Source organism: Stomoxys calcitrans, chromosome 1 (assembly GCF_963082655.1).
Source record: "Stomoxys calcitrans chromosome 1, idStoCalc2.1, whole genome shotgun sequence".
Lineage (NCBI taxonomy): Eukaryota > Metazoa > Arthropoda > Insecta > Diptera > Muscidae > Stomoxys > Stomoxys calcitrans.
This window is the reverse complement of record NC_081552.1, coordinates 264,839,223-264,858,110: the sequence shown is the minus strand read 5'-3', so window position 1 is coordinate 264,858,110 and position 18,888 is coordinate 264,839,223. Positions and strand designations below refer to the sequence as shown.

The 18,888-nt window shown below is 38.3% G+C and overlaps 1 protein-coding gene across 5 annotated transcripts in view; it reads right to left on the bottom strand.

The window, feature by feature from the left end:
* Positions 1 to 14,521, bottom strand: part of LOC106091469 (RNA-binding protein Musashi homolog Rbp6) — a 1,151,181-nt gene extending 1,136,660 nt beyond the window's left edge. For 2 of the 5 annotated variants that reach the window (XM_059360539.1, XM_059360543.1), the window contains exon 1: positions 14,311 to 14,521. The gene's annotated coding sequence lies outside the window, so the exon portion shown is untranslated. Of the gene's footprint in view, positions 1 to 14,155; positions 14,238 to 14,284 lie in introns of those variants that run through there. The other 3 variants (XM_059360540.1, XM_059360542.1, XM_059360541.1) reach the window with 3 other exon arrangements.
* Positions 14,522 to 18,888: the final 4,367 nt, after the last annotated feature.

The following is an 18,888-nucleotide window of genomic DNA, read 5'->3' as shown; positions in this document are numbered from 1 at the left end:
AAGACCCCAAATCGGAGGATCGGTCTATATGGCAGCTATATCCAAATCTGAACCGATCTGAGTTATATTGACGGAGGATGTTAAAATGCCTAAGACAACTCACTGTCCCAAATTTCATCAAAATCGGATAAAAATGTGGCTTTTATGGGCCTAAGACCCTAAATCGGAGGATCGGTGTATATGGCAGCTATATCCAAATCTAGACCGATCTGAGCCAAATTGATGGAGGATGTCGAAGGGCCTAACACAACTCACTGTCCCAAACTTCAGCAAAATCGGATAATAAATGTGGCTTTTATGGCCCTAAGACCCTAAATCGGATGATCGGTCTATATGACAGCTATATCCAAATGTGGACCGATCTGAGCCAAATTGACGAAGGATATCGAAGATCCTAACGCAACTCACTGTCCCAAATTTCAGCAAAATCGGATAATAAATGTGGCTTTTATTGGCCTAAGACCCTAAATCGGCGGATCGGTCTATATGGCAGCTATATCCAAATCTGGGCCGATCTGAGACAAATTGATGGAGGACGTCGGAGGACCTAAAACAACTCACTGTCCCAAATTTCATCAAAATCGCATAATAAATGTGGCTTTTATTGGCCTAAGACCCTAAATCGGCAGATCGTTCTATATGGCAGCTATATCCAAATCTGAACCGATCTGAGCCAAATTGATGGAGGATGTCGAAGGGCCTAACACAACTCACTGTCCCAAATTTCAGCAAAATCGGATAATAAATGTGGCTTTTATGGGCCTAAGACCCTAAATCGGAGGATCGGTCATTATGGCAGCTATATCCAAATCTGGATCGATCTGAGCCAAACTGACGAAGGATGCTAAAGGGCCTTGCACAACTCTCTATCCCAAATTTTAGAAATGTGGCTTTTATGGGCCTAAGACCTCAAATCGGCGGATCAGTATATATGGTAAGTATATCCAAATCTGAACCGATCTAGACCATATCGGTCCAGATTTGGTTATAGCTGCCATATGAACCGATCTCTCGATTTAAAGTTAAGTTAAACTCATAAAAGATGGATTTATTCATCACTTTTGCTGAAATTAATCACAACGAGTTGCGTTAGGACCCTCGACATTAGTAATGAGTATGGTCAAGAGTGGGCTATATTTGGATATACCCACCATATGTACCGATCTCCCAATTTAAGCTCTTGGGATAATAAGAGCACGTTTTTTACTAGATTTCGCTGAAATTTCACACAGTGGGCTGTGTTAAGCTCTTGGACATTCGAATTCTATAAAGTTTAGATCGGTCTATATTTGGATGTAGCTGTCATATAGAGATACCAATCACCCGATTGAAGTTCCTAGGCCCATAAAAGGTGCATTTTACCCGATGAACATAGTCTTCTTGAATATGGTGGAAATCGGGCTATATTTAGATATAGCTAATGTGGGTCCACAAATGATGCTTTTTTACTGTCTGAGATGGTGGGTATCCAAAATTTGGCCCAGCAGAATTTAATGGCTTTTTATACCCACCACCATAGGACGGGGGCATACTAATCTAGTCATTCCGTTAGTAACCCCTCGAAATATTGATCTGCGACCCCATAAAGTACATATATTCTGGATCCTCTCGACATTCGCATTCGTCTGATTCTGATTCGTCCGTCTGTCGAAATCACAATAGCGGTTGAACGCGTAAACCTACCCGTTTAAAATTTTGCACAGATTCTTAATATTGATGTAGGTCATTGGGGATTGCAAATAGAACATATCGGTTAAGATTTGGATATAGCTCCCATATGAACCGATCTCCCGATTTGATTTCTTGAGCCCCTGGAAGCCGCAATTTTTATTCGATTTGGCTGAAATTTTGCAAATAGCATTCTGTTATGAACTTCAGCAACTGTATCAAGTACGGTCTAAATCGGTCTATAACTTGGTATAGCTTCCATATAAACCGATCTCTCGATTTGACTTCTTGAGCCCCTACAAGACGCAATTTTCATCCAATTTGGCTGAAATTTTGCACATAGTATTCTTCTATGACTTAAAACAACTGCGCCAAGTACGGTCTAAATCGGTCTATAACCTGATATAGCTACCATATAAACCGATCTCCCGATTTGATTTCTTGAGCCCATGGAAGCCGCAATTTTTATTCGATTTGGCTGGAATTTTACACATAGCATTCTGTTATGACCTTCAGCAACTGTGTCAAGTACGGTCTAAATCGGTCCATAACCTGGTATAGCTCCCATAAAAACCGATCTCCCAATTTGACTTCCAACAACTGTGCCAAATTCGGTCCAAATCAGTCCATAACCTGTTGTAGCTCCCATGTAAACTGGTCTCTCGACCATCTTTGTTCGATGAGAGAAGTTTGGTATGTAGAATAAAATTATGCCCTTCAACTAAAATTAGTTTGTATAAATTTTTAGCTGAATCCATGGTAATAGGTTCCCAAGATTGGGCCCGGTTGAACGTAGCACGCTTTTACTTGTTTCTTGTTATTTATCTAGCAAAGGGGCAAGATACGCGCTGGTTGGCCATGAGAATGAAAATCACTGGAATGAAAGGTTTTTTTACTGATAACAGAAAATAAATTTACTGATAAGCAGAAAAATTTTAACAAAAAATTGTGCAGTTTTTACTAACAAAATTTCTGTGTTTTTAATAAGGACCTTCTTTTTAAGCCAGAGTACTATCAAAGTCCCAAAGGCGAGAGAACTTTTATATGAATAGAGAAATCAAAAATTTCAACTGCACTTCTTTTCTAAGGTGCTGTAATGATATACAGATATCCTATGCTCGTAAACTGACAACTCAGATTTTGATTTAACTGTTATCAAAATCTAACACAACATAGAGCATAGAGCATAGATTAGCATATAAAAATTCCAAGTTACTAAACTTTTGCGTAACTGAGTAGATGTGTATTTGCATCCCATCTTTCCCAATAGGTGCAAGAAAATCCTAAAAACAACAAAAACTGTAAAAATTTCTATTAGCTCTGATATATTCTCTTTTTGCCCCCACACACAACTCTTTCACACTCTCGTCTCTCGAAACCTTTATCAACAGTGCCCTGAGTACCACAATGCATCTTGCGGTATTAATTTACCCCTTTTGGAACAATTTTTTGTTGATATGCACAATCCTACAAACATTGCGATGTAGATTGATTCGTACTTGTAGACAAGCTGCTGTTTTTACATACATGCATACATAGTGATGTATATATGTATGTTGATGTGTACATTCATTCATACATGTGAAACCAATAAACAAACGCGCTAACTGCCAATCAAGTATACACGTGACTACGTAATTACAACAATTGCACTCTTTCGTTTGCTTCGAATGAATTCATGTTCGCATTCGAGTGTTCGGGTGTGTGTGTGTGTGAGTGAGCAAGTGTTTTGTTGTGTATGCACTCATGGAGATAGACGTAATATAATGCATTGTTATTGTCTACATCGTTTAACTCAAATACATACACACATATGTACGAGTACGTGTTTGTCCCTATGTTATGGATACGAAAATGTTTGGATGTGCCTTTGTTCGATGACTGTTTTTGATTTGTAGGGTCCAACCGACCGACCGACCGACTGGTCGAGAAATATTAGTCTCAGCTCCCCATTGATGTTATTGTTGTCTCCCCCTCTCGAGGCAGGGAGAGGCCGACAATTTTGTCTCAACGACCCTGCTGCTTTCATTCACTTTCAATTATTGTTTTATAATTTATGAATATTTATTTATGGAGGCGTTCACAGCTGAGCGCTGATGCAGAAGAAATTGCAAAATTTCATTTTACAAATATTGCGGTCATAAAAATACAAATAATTATATAAAAAAAAAAATTGCGCAAACAAGTCTGATTTATCTATGGGTGTGAATGTGTGTGTGTTTGTGTGGTTTGCATTGACATTTCTGCTAGTGCAGGTGTTAAAGGGTTTCTAGATGGCCAAGTAACTGGATTGTCGAGTTCAGCCAGATCGATAAATCAGACATTTAAATATGAATCGTATAATAAATGCATTTAATCTTGTTTGCAATAAAAGGTTAAGAACCTTCTAATATAAAGAATGCATTAACACATGGGCCATACATTACATTCACAGGCTAGGTTTTAATCAGCATGTGTAAAGTCACCATAGTTTACTACCCATCAATTATTTAATAAACGTTTAATCACAACTTAACGCTAAAATGCTAAATATAAACCAAACCTTTACAATCCCTCACAAAACTAATGGAGTAGCACCAATTTTAAGACAGCTTTTTGGTTTTGGGGCTTAAGCAGGGTATTCTGTTTTTAGTTGGGAAAAACAAATTATCTTTATTTACTATATTTAATATAAACCTGTCATCATTTTACACTAGAATTAATTGTACTTAATTGCTACTTTGAAGTCATCTGCCTAAACAAATAAAAGCGTGCTAAGTTCGGCAGGGCCGAATCTTGGGAACCCACCACCATGGATTCTGCTAAACTATGGTTATTTGGACCGATCTGGACATTACTTGGCACAGATGTTGAAAGGCAAAACAGAACACCATGTGCAAAATTTCAGCCAAATCGGACCAAAATTGTGGCTACCAGGTGCTCAAGAAGTCAAATCGGGAGATCGGTTTATATCGGAGCAATATCAGGTTCTAGACCGATTTAAACCATACGTTGCACAGCTGTTGGAAGTCACCACGTGCAAAATTTCAGTCAAATCGGATAAAATTTCAGGCTTCCAGGTGCTCAAGAAGTCAAATCGGTAGATCGGTTTATATGGGAGTTATATAAGGTTATGACCGATTTCGACCGTACTTGGCACACTTATTGGAAGTCATAACAGAAAAGTATTTGCAAAATTTGAGACAAATCGAATGTAAATTGAGGCTTCCAGGGGCTCAAGAAGGCAAATCGGAAGATCGGTTTATATGGGAGCTATATCAGGTTAAAGACCGATTTGGACCGTACTTGACGCAGTTGTTGGAAATCACAGTAGAACACCACGTGGAACGTTTCAGTCAAATCGGATGAAAATTGTGGCTTCCAAGGGCTTAAGACGTCAAATCGGAAGATCGGTTTATATGGGAGCTATATCAGGTTATAGACCGATTCGAACCGTACTTGGCACACTTATTAGAAGTCATAACAAAACGTCACATGCAAAATTTCAGTCAATTCGCATGAAAATTGAGGCTTCCAGGGGTTCAACAGGTCAAATCGGAAGATCGGTTTATATGGGAATTATATCAGGTTACAGACCGATTTCGACCGTACTTGGCACACTTATTGGACGTTATAACAGAAAAGTATTTGCAAAGTTTCAGACAAATTGGATGTAAATTGAGGCTTCCAGGGGCTTAAGAAGTCAAATCGGGAGATCGGTTTATATGGGAGCTATATCAGGTTAAAGACCGATTTGGACCGTACTTGACACAGTTGTTGGAAATCACAGTAGAACACAATGTCTAAAGTTTCAGCCAAATCGGATGAAACTTGAGGCTTCCAGGGGCTCAACAGGTCAAATCAGAAGATCGGTTTATATGGGAGCTACATCAGGTTTTAGACCGATTCGGACCGTACTTGACACACTTTGTTGGATGTCATAACAAAACACTATGTGCAAAGTTTTAGCCAAATCGGATGAAAATTGAGGCTTCCAGGGGCTCAACAGGTCAAATCAGAAGATCGGTTTATATGGGAGCTACATCAGGTTTTATACCGATTCGGACCGTACTTGACACACTTTGTTGGATGTCATAACAAAACACTATGTGCAAAGTTTTAGCCAAATCGGATGAAAATTGAGGCTTCCAGGGGCTCAACAGGTCAAATCGGGAGATCGGTTTATTTGGGAGCTACATCAGGTTTTAGACCGATTTGTTCCGTACTTAACAGAATTGTTGCAAGTCGCAATAGATCATTATGTGCAAAATTTCAGCCAAATCGGATGAAAATTGCGGCTTCCAGGGGCTCAAATAGTCAAATCGAGAGATCGGTTTATATGGAAGCTATATCCAAATCTGAACCTATATACCCCATTTATAATTTCAATTTCAAGCGGATAGCTTTACGCGTTCGACCGCTATCGTGATTTCGACAGGCGAACGGACGGACGGACGGACATGTCAAGTTCAACTCAGAGTGTCGAGACGATCAAGAATATATACACTATATAGGGTCCTAGATCAATATTTCGAGGAGTTACAAACGCAATGACTAGATTAGTATACCCCCATCCTATGGTGGTGGGTATAAAAAGACATTTAAAATTGTAATACATTTTTATTCCCACCACTACAGAATGGGGGTATACTAATCTAGTCACTCCGTTTGTAACACCTCGAAATATTCGTCTAAGACCCCAAAAAGTACATATATTCTTGATCGTCTCCATGTTCTGAGTCTATATCTAGCCATTTCCGGCAGTCCATCCGACCGTCGGTCCGTCCTTTCGAACGCGAAAAGCTAACCGCTTGAAATTTTGCACAGATTCTTAATATTGGTGTAGATCATTGGGGATTGCAAATGGGACATATCGGTTTAGATTTAGCTCCCATATAAATCGATCTCCCGATTTGACTTCTTGAGCCCCGGGAGCGGCGCAATTTTTGTCCGATTTGGCTGAAATTTTGTACGTCATGTTTATACCCTACACCACCACTGTGGTACAGGGTATTACAGATTTGTGCATTTGTTTGCTAAGAAAGGGAAGAGCTAGAACCATTGATAGGTATACCGATCGACTCAGAATCACTGTCTGATTCGATTTAGCCATGTCTGTCTGTCCGTCTGTGAGTCCATGTATTCTTGTAATCAAAATGTAGGTCGTATTTGTTGTCCGATTGTCACGATATTTTGCAAATGTAACTTTTTTGGCCCGAGGACAAACGCCATTGATTTTGATAAAAATCGGTTCTGATTTAGATATAGCTCCCAAATATATCTTTCATCCGATATGGCTTTTTAAGGCTGTAGAAGCCACAATTTTCGTCCGATCTTTACAAAATTTGGCATGAGGTGTTTTATTTGAGGTCTTCATATGTGTGCAAAATTTCATAAAAATCGGTCTAGATTTAGATATAGCTCCCATATATATCTTTCATCCGATATGGCTTTTTAAAGCTGTAGAAGCTACAATTTTCGTCCGATCTTTACAAAATTTAGCATTGGGTATTATATTTGAGGTCTACATATGTGTGCAAAATTTCATAGAAATCGGTTCATATTTAGATATAGCTCCCATATATACCTTCCATCCGATATGGCTTTTTAAGGCTGTAGAAGCCACAATTTTCGTCCGATCTTTACAAAATTTGGCATGGGATGTTTTATTTGACGTCTCCATATGTGTGCAACATTTCGTAAAAATCGGTCTAGATTTAGATACAGCTTCCATATATATGTATCACCCGATTTGCACTTCAATGACCGTAGTAGCTCCAATTTTCAACAGATATGCACAAAATTTGGAACGGACTGCTTTGCTATCGATCTTAACATATCTGGAAAATTTCATCAAAATCAGGTCAGATTTAGATATAGCTCCCATATATATCTTTCATCCGATTTGAACTATTAAGGCTGTAGAAGCCACAATTTTGTTCCGATCTTCACCAAATTTGGCGCGGAGTCGTTTTTGTGAAGTCTCAGTGTATTTGCAAAATTTAATTAAAATCGGATCAGATTTAGATATAGCTGCCAAATATATTTTGCCACAATTTTGGACCGATCTTTATAAAATTTAGCATGAGGTTTAAGAACACAAAATACCTACCTTAGAAGGATATTCATTCATGAAATACATTTTAAGGCTCTTTCCACCAAACTTATTTTGAACACCAAACGTTTTATATGCCATCATATCTCGTTTGGCTTTCTAATATCTAGCTAAACATTAGTAATTTGATTGCTTAGCTACATTGTCAGCTGTGAACTTGCCCCCTTTGCTAGCAACGTCAATGCCAACGTCACATTTACGATGCTTTTAATGAAAATATTTTATTGAGATTGCTTTGCGTGTTTCCATTTGCACTGCTGTTGGACACCCTCCGGCTGAATGCATTTTTCAGTTGGAGGTGCATTTTAAGTTTGTAATACAAAACAGATCCAACAAAAAAAATGAATTCTACAAAGCCCAATGCACGAAAACAACATGGAAAAGCTTTAAATTATGTACCTACTAAAGTTGAAAATGTGTTCGCTTCAAAACCAGCAAATACTTTGAGACCCCCATTTTTAGACCTACCAACTTTACGGAACTGCCTTGAAAACAAGTAAGAGCGTGCTAAGCTCGGCCGGGCCGAATCTTATATACCCTCCACCATAGATCGCATTTGTCGAGTTCAATGCGCGGTATCTCTTTTTAGGCAAACAAAGGATAGAATTGCAAAATTTCACCCAATTCGAATAAAAATTGTGTCTTTTAGGGGCCCAAGAAGTAAAATAGGGAGATCGGTTTGCGTGGGAGCTATATCAGGCTATAGACCGATTCAGACCATAATTTACACGTATGTTGATGGTAATGAGAGAAGTCGTTGTACAAAATTTCAGGCAAATCGGATAATAATTGCGACCTCTTGAGGCTCAAGAAGTCAAGTTCCCAAATCGGTTTATATGGCAGCTATATCAGGCTATGGACCAACTAAAACCATATTGGACACAGTTGTTGGAAGTCATAACAAACCACTTCTTGCAAAGTTTCAGCCACATCGGATAAGAATTGCGCCCTCTAGAGGCGTATTGTAAATGGCCCAAATCGGTTCATGTTTTGACATAGCTGCCATATAAACCTATCTTGGGTTTTGATTTCTTGAGCCTCTAGAGGGCGCAATTATCATCCGATTTGACTGAAATGTTGCACGGGGTGTTTCGATATCACTTTCAACCGTGCTAAGTATTGTCATAATCGATGCATAACTCTATATAGCTGCCATATAAACCGATCATGGGTTTTGACTTCTTCAGCTTTTAGAGGGCGCAATTCTTATCCGATTCGGCTGAAATTTAGCATGAAATTGTTTGTTATGACCTTCAACAACAGTGTTAAGTATGGTTCAAAGCGGTTTAGAACCTGATATAGCTGCCATATAAACCGATCTTGGATCTTGACTTCTTGAGCCGCTAGAGGGCGCGACTGTCATCTGATTTGGGTGAAATTTTGCATGAGGCTGAAATTTTGCATGTTTTGTTATGTCTTCCCAGAACTGTGCTTAGTATGGTGCAAATCGGTACATAACCTGATATAGCTGCCATATAAACCGATCTGGGGTCTTGACTTATTCAGCTTTTTGAGGGCGCAAATCTTATCTAATTTGGCTGTAATTTTGAACGTAGTGTCTAGGTATCACTTGGTTCAGAATCTGATATTTGGTCTGATCCGTCCGATCTTTGGTCTTAACTTCTTGAGCCACTAGAGGGCACAATTTGCATCTGATTTGGCTGAAATTTTGCGCGAAGTTGTTTGTTATGACTTCCAACAACTGTGCTAAGCATGGTTCAAATTGGTTCAGAACCTAATATAGCTGCCATATATACCGATCTTGGATCTTAAATTCTTGACCCACTAGAGGGCGCCATTCTAATCCGATTTGGCTAAAATTTAGCATTAAGTTGTTTGTTATGACTTTCAACAACCTTGTTAAGTATGGTTCAAATCGGTTGATAACCCGATATAGCTGCCATATATACCGAACTTGGATCTTGACTTCTTGAGCCGCTAGAGGGCGCAATTCTCATCTAATTAAGCTGAAATTTTGCACTAAGTATTTTGTAATAACTTCCAACAATTGCGATAAAAATGGTTTAAATCGGTACATAACCTGATATAGCTGCCCTATAACCAATCTTGGATCTTGACTCCTTGAGCCACTAAAGGGCGCAATTCTTATCCGATTTGGCTGATATCTTGTGCAACGACTTCTCCCATAACCTTTAACATACGTGTCCAATATGGTCTTAGTCGATCTATAGCCTGATACAGCTTCCAAATAAACCGATCTCTCAATTATAATTTTGAACCCCTACAAGGCGCAATTCTTATCCGAGTGGACTGAAATATTACCCAACGACTTCTACTACGGTGCGAATCGGACTATAACTTTATATATCTCCAATAGCATAACAATTCGTATCCATTATTCTTTGTTTGCCAAAAAAGAGATGCCGCTCAAAGAACTCGACAAATAGGATCCATGGTTAAGGGTATACAAGATTCGGCCAGGCCGAACTTAGCACTCTCTTTCTTGTTTTCAGTTGAAAAATTTCTATAACTTCTCAAAAAGTAAGTGTACAGCATTTTTTTAAGAATTTTGGTGAAATTTTACTGAAATATTTTTCAAAAATTTTTAACTTTTTTATTCCGTAAAGACAAAATTTCGTTAAATTTTTCTCTTAAAACTAAATTTAAATGTTTTTTTTCTCTGAACATGATATTTTTACTAAATTTTTTGTAAAGACAAAGTTATTCTTTTTATATCCACCAAAAGTTGTATGTGTTCTAAACAGTAATCAGCTTATTTAACAAATTTATAAAAAAAAAACAGTTATGCACTCCTACACCACTTCGCAATTGGTTTTGCAAATAAAAATTAAATGCTCCATTTTATCACTGATGATATCAAACTCCCACCAGGAGTGCATGGACTACTTGTAAGGTTTCTTTGCATGCAAACAAACACACACCCAAACACACATAGGGTGTACATTTGAATGGAATTCCTCGCACACTTTATTCTCAATTGCACTTTGAACTTTGTAGGCAAAGTTCAACTTGAAACTTTATTCGTTGCAACAACTTCTAATTATCTCCTCCAACAGTCAAGCAACGAACCAAGCAATGCAGCAGGCAAACTGATTACAAACACACACACCCATATACTTTTACTCAACTCTTTGCTCATACACACTCTCTATTTCGGTAGCAAGGATACGGAAATAGCAATGCGTTTATCAATTGCAAAAAATAGCCCAGCCAAGAATGAGCGGTCGCTGCATAACAAACGACCTACCCTCCGACCGACAACGACCTTACGACTTACGAAGGTAATACACAAATAGAATAAGCGAATAATCAGCTGTTACCATCTCCGAAAGAAACAAAACAAAAAAAGTTCAACCGAAACAGCTGAGCTCTCGTGATGCATTAAAATGTAACCCAGAGCGATGGACATTGAGGAATTACTCTGTGAGAGAAGCAAGGAGAGCTGACCAAAACAAATAAACAATCACAACAGACACCATATGACGAACATGAATAAAACTCTGTTGTAAACAAACATAAAGTGAGTTTCGTTGTCCAAACGACCGGTTACAGCAATGCGTGTTCAAGAGAATTGTTGAAACAACCGAGACCCACCGCCCCTCTCCAAGCATCATCAAGCACCACCATAACGAAAGCCGGCACTGAAAGACCTTGACGCCTGGTGCAACGCAAGTGATAACGACAACAAAAACAAATTGCAAGCGGCCGCAATTAGAACGTCACAATTAATATAAAGAAAGCTTTGATGAAGCGTGTTGAGGCCAATCAAAATCTTCACCATGGACGCAAATTTATAAATCACTCCACTTAATCATCCATCCGCTAGTCAGTAGTCAGCCTGCATGTCCATCATCAAAGCAGGCAAGGTTGCCAAATTAAAATAAAATAAAATAAAATAAAATAAAATAAAATAAAATAAAATAAAATAAAATAAAATAAAATAAAATAAAATAAAATAAAATAAAATAAAATAAAATAAAATAAAATAAAATAAAATAAAATAAAATAAAATAAAATAAAATAAAATAAAATAAAATAAAATAAAATAAAATAAAATAAAATAAAATAAAATAAAATAAAATAAAATAAAATAAAATGAAATGAAATAAAATAAAATAAAATAAAATAAAATAAAATAAAAGCGTGCTAAGTTCGGCCAGGCCGAACCATGGATCGTGGTCCGGTTTGGAACACAATCAAATTATATGTTGGAGACCTTAGCGCAGTTGTTGAAAGTTATAATAAAATACGTCATGCAAAGTTTTAGCCAAATCGTATAAGAATTGCGCCCTCTAGAGTGTCAAGAAGTCAAGACCCATGATCGGTTTATATGGCTGCTATATCAGGTTATAAACCGATTTTAACCATACTTAGCACAGAGGTTGGATATCATAACAAAACACGTCGTGCAAAATTTCATTTCAATTGGACAAGAATTGCGCCCTCTAGAAGCTCAAGAAGTCAAGACCCAAGATCGGTTTATATGGCTGCTATATCAGTTTATAAACCGATTTGAACCATACATGGCATAGTTGTTGGATATCATAGCAAAACACGTCGAGCAAAATTTCATTCAAATCGGATCGGAATTGCGCCCTCTAGAGGCTCAAGAAGTCAAGACCCAATATCGGTTTATATGGCAGCTATATCAGGTTATTGACCGATTTGAAATATACTTGGCACAGTTGTTAGATGCCATAGCAAAACACGTCGTGCAAAATTTAATTCCAATCGGATAAGAATTGCGCCCTCTAGAGGCTCAAGAAGTCAAGACCCAAGATCGGTTTATATGGCAGCTATACCAGATTATGAACCGATTTGAACCATACTTGGCACAGTTGTTGGATATCATAACAAAACACGTCGTGCAAAATTTCATACCCATCGGATGAGAATTGCGCCCTCTAGATGCTCAAGAAATCAAGATCCAAGATCGGTTTATATGGCAGCTATATCAAAACATGGACCGATATGTCCCATTTACAATCCCAACCGACCTACACTAATAAGAAGTATTTGTGCAAAATTTCAAAGGGCTAGCTTTACTCCTTCGGTAGTTAGCGTGCTTTCGACAGACAGACGGACAAACGGACGGACATGGCTAGATTGACATAAAATTTCGCGACAATCAAGAATATATATACTTAATGGGGTCTCAGACAGAATGTCGAAATTAGTATACCCCCCCATCCTATGGTGGAGGGTATTAAAACTAGACAAAAAGGAAATGGAAACGAGGCAAGCTCGATTTATTATTCCCCTACCAAAGTTTTTGACCTTTGACGGAAAGATTTCTATTACTCGGTGGTTTCCACCTTCGACCAAACTTTTTTAGAGTTGTGGACATATTGACTCAAACAAAGAAATTGAAATAAAATTAAAAAAAAAAATAATTATTAAAATATCAAAAAAATATGTTTATTCATTTTCCATTCTTTCATCATCGATAACATTTCGTTGTAATCCCAAGCCAACCTGAACAAAAACTCTGGACTCTAGAAAAAATTGGCATATGGCAACACTGTTTTGCACGCACGCCTTTTCTAACCAACGCATGGGGCCAGCGAAGAGATAACCAGATTTCCAAGTCAATGTAAACAAAAACAAAAGCCATGCCGGCGAAAAAAGAAAAATTGCTTTGTTCCTCTAAACTTCGAACAAGGCAAATCGTTTAAGTTCCGGATGCATGGATAAATCACATTGACTGGCGAGAGATTTTGTCAAAACGATAAACAAGAAAATCCCACAACAACAAAGTTCCATTTGCCGCTTCACTTGCAATGCAACGCACTTTTTCGCATCCGCAGGACTAGGGAGCTGCACACGAAATTCCCCAAAGAGCGCGGCAGCAAAGCAATACCATCAAGAAAGAGAATGAGAGTGTGAGCAGCTGGCTGCACTATGGCCGCCGCTAGCTGGCTAGTGGGTGGATAGGTGGTAGGCTGGTAAATAAATAAACCTTTGCAAACACACTCACACACCCGCTCAATTTTAAACGCACACACACAGTGAGAGATATGTTTTTTGTTTTTTTTTTTTTGCCTAGAACCCCCTCTCGAAAAGAAATAGGCCTCGTTTCTTGTTGTTTTTGTTGCTGCTTTTCTGCTCCGTTTCGGTTTGTTTGCATAAAACTTGGGATTTGGACAAAATAATCAATTTTCGTTGCAATTTGGCATTTGCATGTTGGTAAAAATGAACAGAAATTGGGAAAGGGAAGGAAACCTGGGAATCACTTCATCAACTGATGATGATTTATTTAAATAGCATTTCAATTGTTTCCAATGGGATTTGCTCCTCTTATTTTAGAATCAACAAAAAATGTTGTTTGTTGTTTTTTTTCTGTTTTATTTTGTTAAATTTTTTTTTTGTTCACTTCACACTGCATTCATTAGAATTCACGTTTTACGCTACATTCAATTTGCAAAAAAAAATTTAGGTAGGTAGGTAGGTAGGTATTTGGCGTTTTGTCAGGCGGCGATCGCTTAGACGGCCGGCCTGTCAATCTGTTGGCCGTTCGATTGGATTTCGTTCGATTAGTACACTAATTCTAAAGATGGAACACAAACACTTGTCGTCGCTGTGGCAAAGAACACAGCGCTCTGCTAATAATCTTCTCGAATAGGTGTAAATGTGTATGGGTTAGACAAGCAAGCGCTCGCGAACTACGACCGATACTGTTTTCCACGATACTGTTTGCCAAACTGTGTTTCACATGCGACGTAACTCGATGAGAAGATAGATTCTTCACAATAATGCCGAACAGACGACGACGACAACGACAACGGCAATGGCAACAACGACGACAACGAGCTATGCAGCGTTTGCAGCAAAAAGCGACAACGACAACAACATTGCTGTTCATGATGATGATGATGATGATGATGATGATGATGATGGCAACAACAGAATAACAATAATAGCGGCATCCCAACCAGAGCAAACTTACAACAACACATTCGCATGCCAAAGGAAAAACTATGAGCCGTCCGGCAAACAACAACCACAATACCGAGAGCAATCGACGAGAGCCAAAAGTACACCGACACCACGAAGCCAATGGGCAACATGCAAAAATCACAATTCTCACACTCACAACATCAAAACGAAAGAGCGTAAGCCCCAAGCAGACAGTTCTAATGAATGGATCGCACCACCCATCTAACACCCCCTTTGCTGAAAACACTCACATTCCGATGCACACACAAACCTCCAAGAGGGCAACATACATGGGACTCAAGTGTATCATCTTCAACACCCCAAGCCCATGCAGGAGAGGAGCAAAGAAATACGAAAAAATGCAATTCACAACACACTGCACAGAGCACAAGTGAGACTGGAGCAGCAAAATAGCTTGTACACACACACACATGCAAAGACAACATTCACATGTGCACACAAGGCTTAACAAAGCAGCTTTAAAGAGTATTAGCAAAGCTTATGCATCTCTTTACTGGCAAATCAAGAAAAAGCCGGTTGAGCTTTCGTAAAAGCTTTTCGAAATGTAAACAATGAATTCTCTTCAACATTTATTTTGCAGAAGCCAATGGTGATGGGATTTGAAGAGAAAGCCACCGGTTATGGACACGTTGTGGATACGGAAATGCTATGAGATATGCATAAACTCACTTTTTTGTAAAGATTAACTTAAAAGTGTATGTACAGTGGTGGGGAGATTATAGGCACAATAGCTATTAAGAATAATATTCAATAAAAAGATTAAGCAAATATGTATACTTTAGTGAGAAGTATGGAGAAATAACATTTATTATATAAAAACAAGTTAAAGCGCGCTTAGTTCGGCTGGGCTGAATCTTGGAAACCCAAACTTATATATAAAACTAGCCGAAACGGGCCCGCTCCGCTACGCCTTTTTTAACTCTCTAATATCATTTTAGGGTGGGGACACTTCGCCTGAATGCGGATATCGAATTCGTGCCATTGCAGCCTATGACGCTGAACGCGTTCGAATCCTGGCGAGAACAGCGGACAAAGCGGTGTTTATCCCCTCTTAATGTTAGAGCCCACCGTAGCGCAGAGGTTAGCATGTCCCCCTATGACGCTGAACGACTGCTTAATACTTTTCATTTGAGTGCCATATTGAAATGAACTTCGAACAAGTCAAAAGGCGTCCAGTTCGGCCGGGCTGAACTTTGGATACCCACCACTTCGGGTATATATGTAAACCACCTTTCATTTCGAAACTGGACCGATCTGGACCAAATTGACGAAGGATGTCGAAGGGCTTAACACAACTCACTGTCCCAAATTACGGCGACATCGGACAATAAATATGCCTTTTGTGGGTCTAAGACCCTAAATCGGAAAATCGGTCTATATGGCAGCTGTATCCAAATCTGAACCGATCTGGGCCAAATTAAAGTAGGATGTCGAAGGGCCTAAGACAACTCAGTGTCCCGAATTTCAGCAAAATTGGATAATAAATGTAGCTTTTATGGGCTCAATACCTTAAATCGAGAGAACGGTCTATATGGCAGCTATATTCAAATCTGGAGCGATCTGTGCCATATTGCAGAAGTATGTAAGAAGCTTAACTTAACTCACTGTCCCAAATTTCGGCGACATCGGACAATAAATGTGCCTTTTATGGGCCCAATACCTTAAATCGAGAGATCGGTCTATATGGCAGCTATATTCAAATCTGGACCGATCTGAGCCAAATTGACAAAAGATGTGGAAGGGCCTAACAGAACTCACTGTCCCAAATTTCCGCAAAATCGGATGATAAATGTGTCTTTAATGGTCCTAAGACCCTAAATCGGCGGATCGGTCTATATGGACCGATCTGAGCCAAATTGTCGAAGGATGTCGAAGGGCTTAAGACAACTCACTGTCCCAAATTTCAGCAAAATTGGATAATAAATATGGCTTTTATGGGCCTAAGACCCTAAATCGGCGGATCGGTCTATATGGCGGCTATATCAAGATATAGTCCGATATAGCCCATCTTCGAACTTAACCTGCTTATAGACAAAAAAAGAATCTGTGCCAAGTTTCAGCTCAATATCTCTATTTTTAAAGACTGTAGCGAGTTTTCAACAAACAGACGGACGGACATATCTAGATCGTCTTAGATTTTTGCGCTGATCAAGAATATATATACTTTTTAGGGTCGGAAATGGATATTTCGATGTGTTGCAAACGGAATGACGAAGTGAGTATACCCCATCCTTCGGTGGTAGATATAAAAATTTAAAAAATTTTAATTTTCTTGTTTTTATGAATTGATATTCACCTTTTGAAAAACAATTTTTATATCTAAATCTAATTTCTACTTCACAATGTTATTGGTCATAAATGTACATGCAAATGTATATCCAATTGGCTTACCATCATAGCAAGCTGTGCTACAGAACTCATTTTGTCTTTATTGTTCCATTTGTTTAACCATTTCCTTCTTCTTCGTGTGCTCATAGCCTATTGCGAAGATGAAAAAAATGGTATTAGAAGTTGCTTTGATGAACCGTCTTCATGTGGAGGAGAAGACATAAGTTATAAAACCTGCAGCTGAAGGAGAGAGAAGATGGATGAATCACAATAGGCCAACCAATGTTTAGGTTTCATCTTTTTCCAATTTTTAGCTGTCGAACAAAAAATGTTCTAAGATTATTTCGAATAATGTGCTAAATTCGACATTTTGATTAATATACCCATAGTGCATGTTTAAATACAACCATGGCATTCGTTGCTATATTCGAAATCAGTTTTCGAATATTCTGCAAGCACCACATAGTTGTAGGCTGACCATTGTGGTGAAATAGATTAATGTCTACGCTAAGTTGTGTTTAGCGAAGCTATTCACCACTTAATAACAGGGTGATTCATATTAATAAAATTAATTAAGAAGGAGCAATAGGTGGTGAGAAAATTAGATAAATTGCTTACAAGGTGCTCTAAAAATTTGTTTTTATAATTGAAACATGTACACGATGTGTGAATAATTAAAAACAAGTAACAGGGTGCCAAGTTCGGCCATCCCGAATCTTGGGAATCCATGGTGGATTCTGCTAATATATAAGCCATATCTGGTTGTAGACCGTTTTAGAGCGTACTTGGCACAGTTGTTGAAAGTCATAACAGAACACTATGTGCAAGAGGTTCAGCCAAATCGGATAAAAATTAAGGTTTCCAGGGGCCCAAGAAGTCAAATAGGGAAATTGGTTTATATGGAAGCTATATCAGGGTATGGACCGATTTGGTCTATACTTGGCACAGCAACGGGAAGTAATAACAGAACACTGTGCGCAAACTGTAGTTAGGGTTTTATATATATTTTCGCTAATAAATAAAATAACAACACGTAAGAGCGCACTAAGTTCGGCCGGGCCGAATCTTATATACCCTCCGCCATGGCTCGCATTTGTCGAGTTCTGATGAATATTGCTACAATGATGAATATTGCTACATTTTTTTTTCGGTGTATGGAATACATTTTTCTTTTATTCATGTTAAATTAAATTATTAAATTAATTATTAAATTATTATTAATTAAATTAATTAATTAATTAATTAAATTAATTATTAAATTATTATTATTAAATAGAAAAAAAGTTATTACATTTTTTTTTGGTAGCGGCTTTCATCAGCCACCCTGTATGAGCGGTATCTCTTTTTAGACAAACAAAGAATATTGAATAAGAACTGTTATGCTATTGGACCTATATCAAGTTATAGTCCGATTCGGACCATAAAACAATGCTGAACATTGTAGAAGTCATTGTGTAATATTTCACCTCATTCGGATAAGAATTGCGGCTTGTAGGGGCTCAAGAAGCAAAATCAAGAGATCGGTTTATATGGGAGCTGTATCAAGCTATTGATCGATTCAGACCATATTAGACACATATGTTGAAGGTCATAGGAGAATTCGTTGTACAAAATTTCAGCCAAATCGGATAAGAATTGCGCCCTCCAGAGGCTCAAGAAGTCAAGATCCCAGATCGGTTTATATCGCAGCTATATCAAGTAATGTACCGATTTGAATCATACTAAACACAGTTGTTGGAAGTGATACCAAAACACTACATGCAAAATTTCAGTCAAATCGGACGAGAATTACGCCTTCTAGAGGCTCAAGAAGTCAAGACCCAAGATCGGTTTACATGGCAGCTATATCAAAACATGGA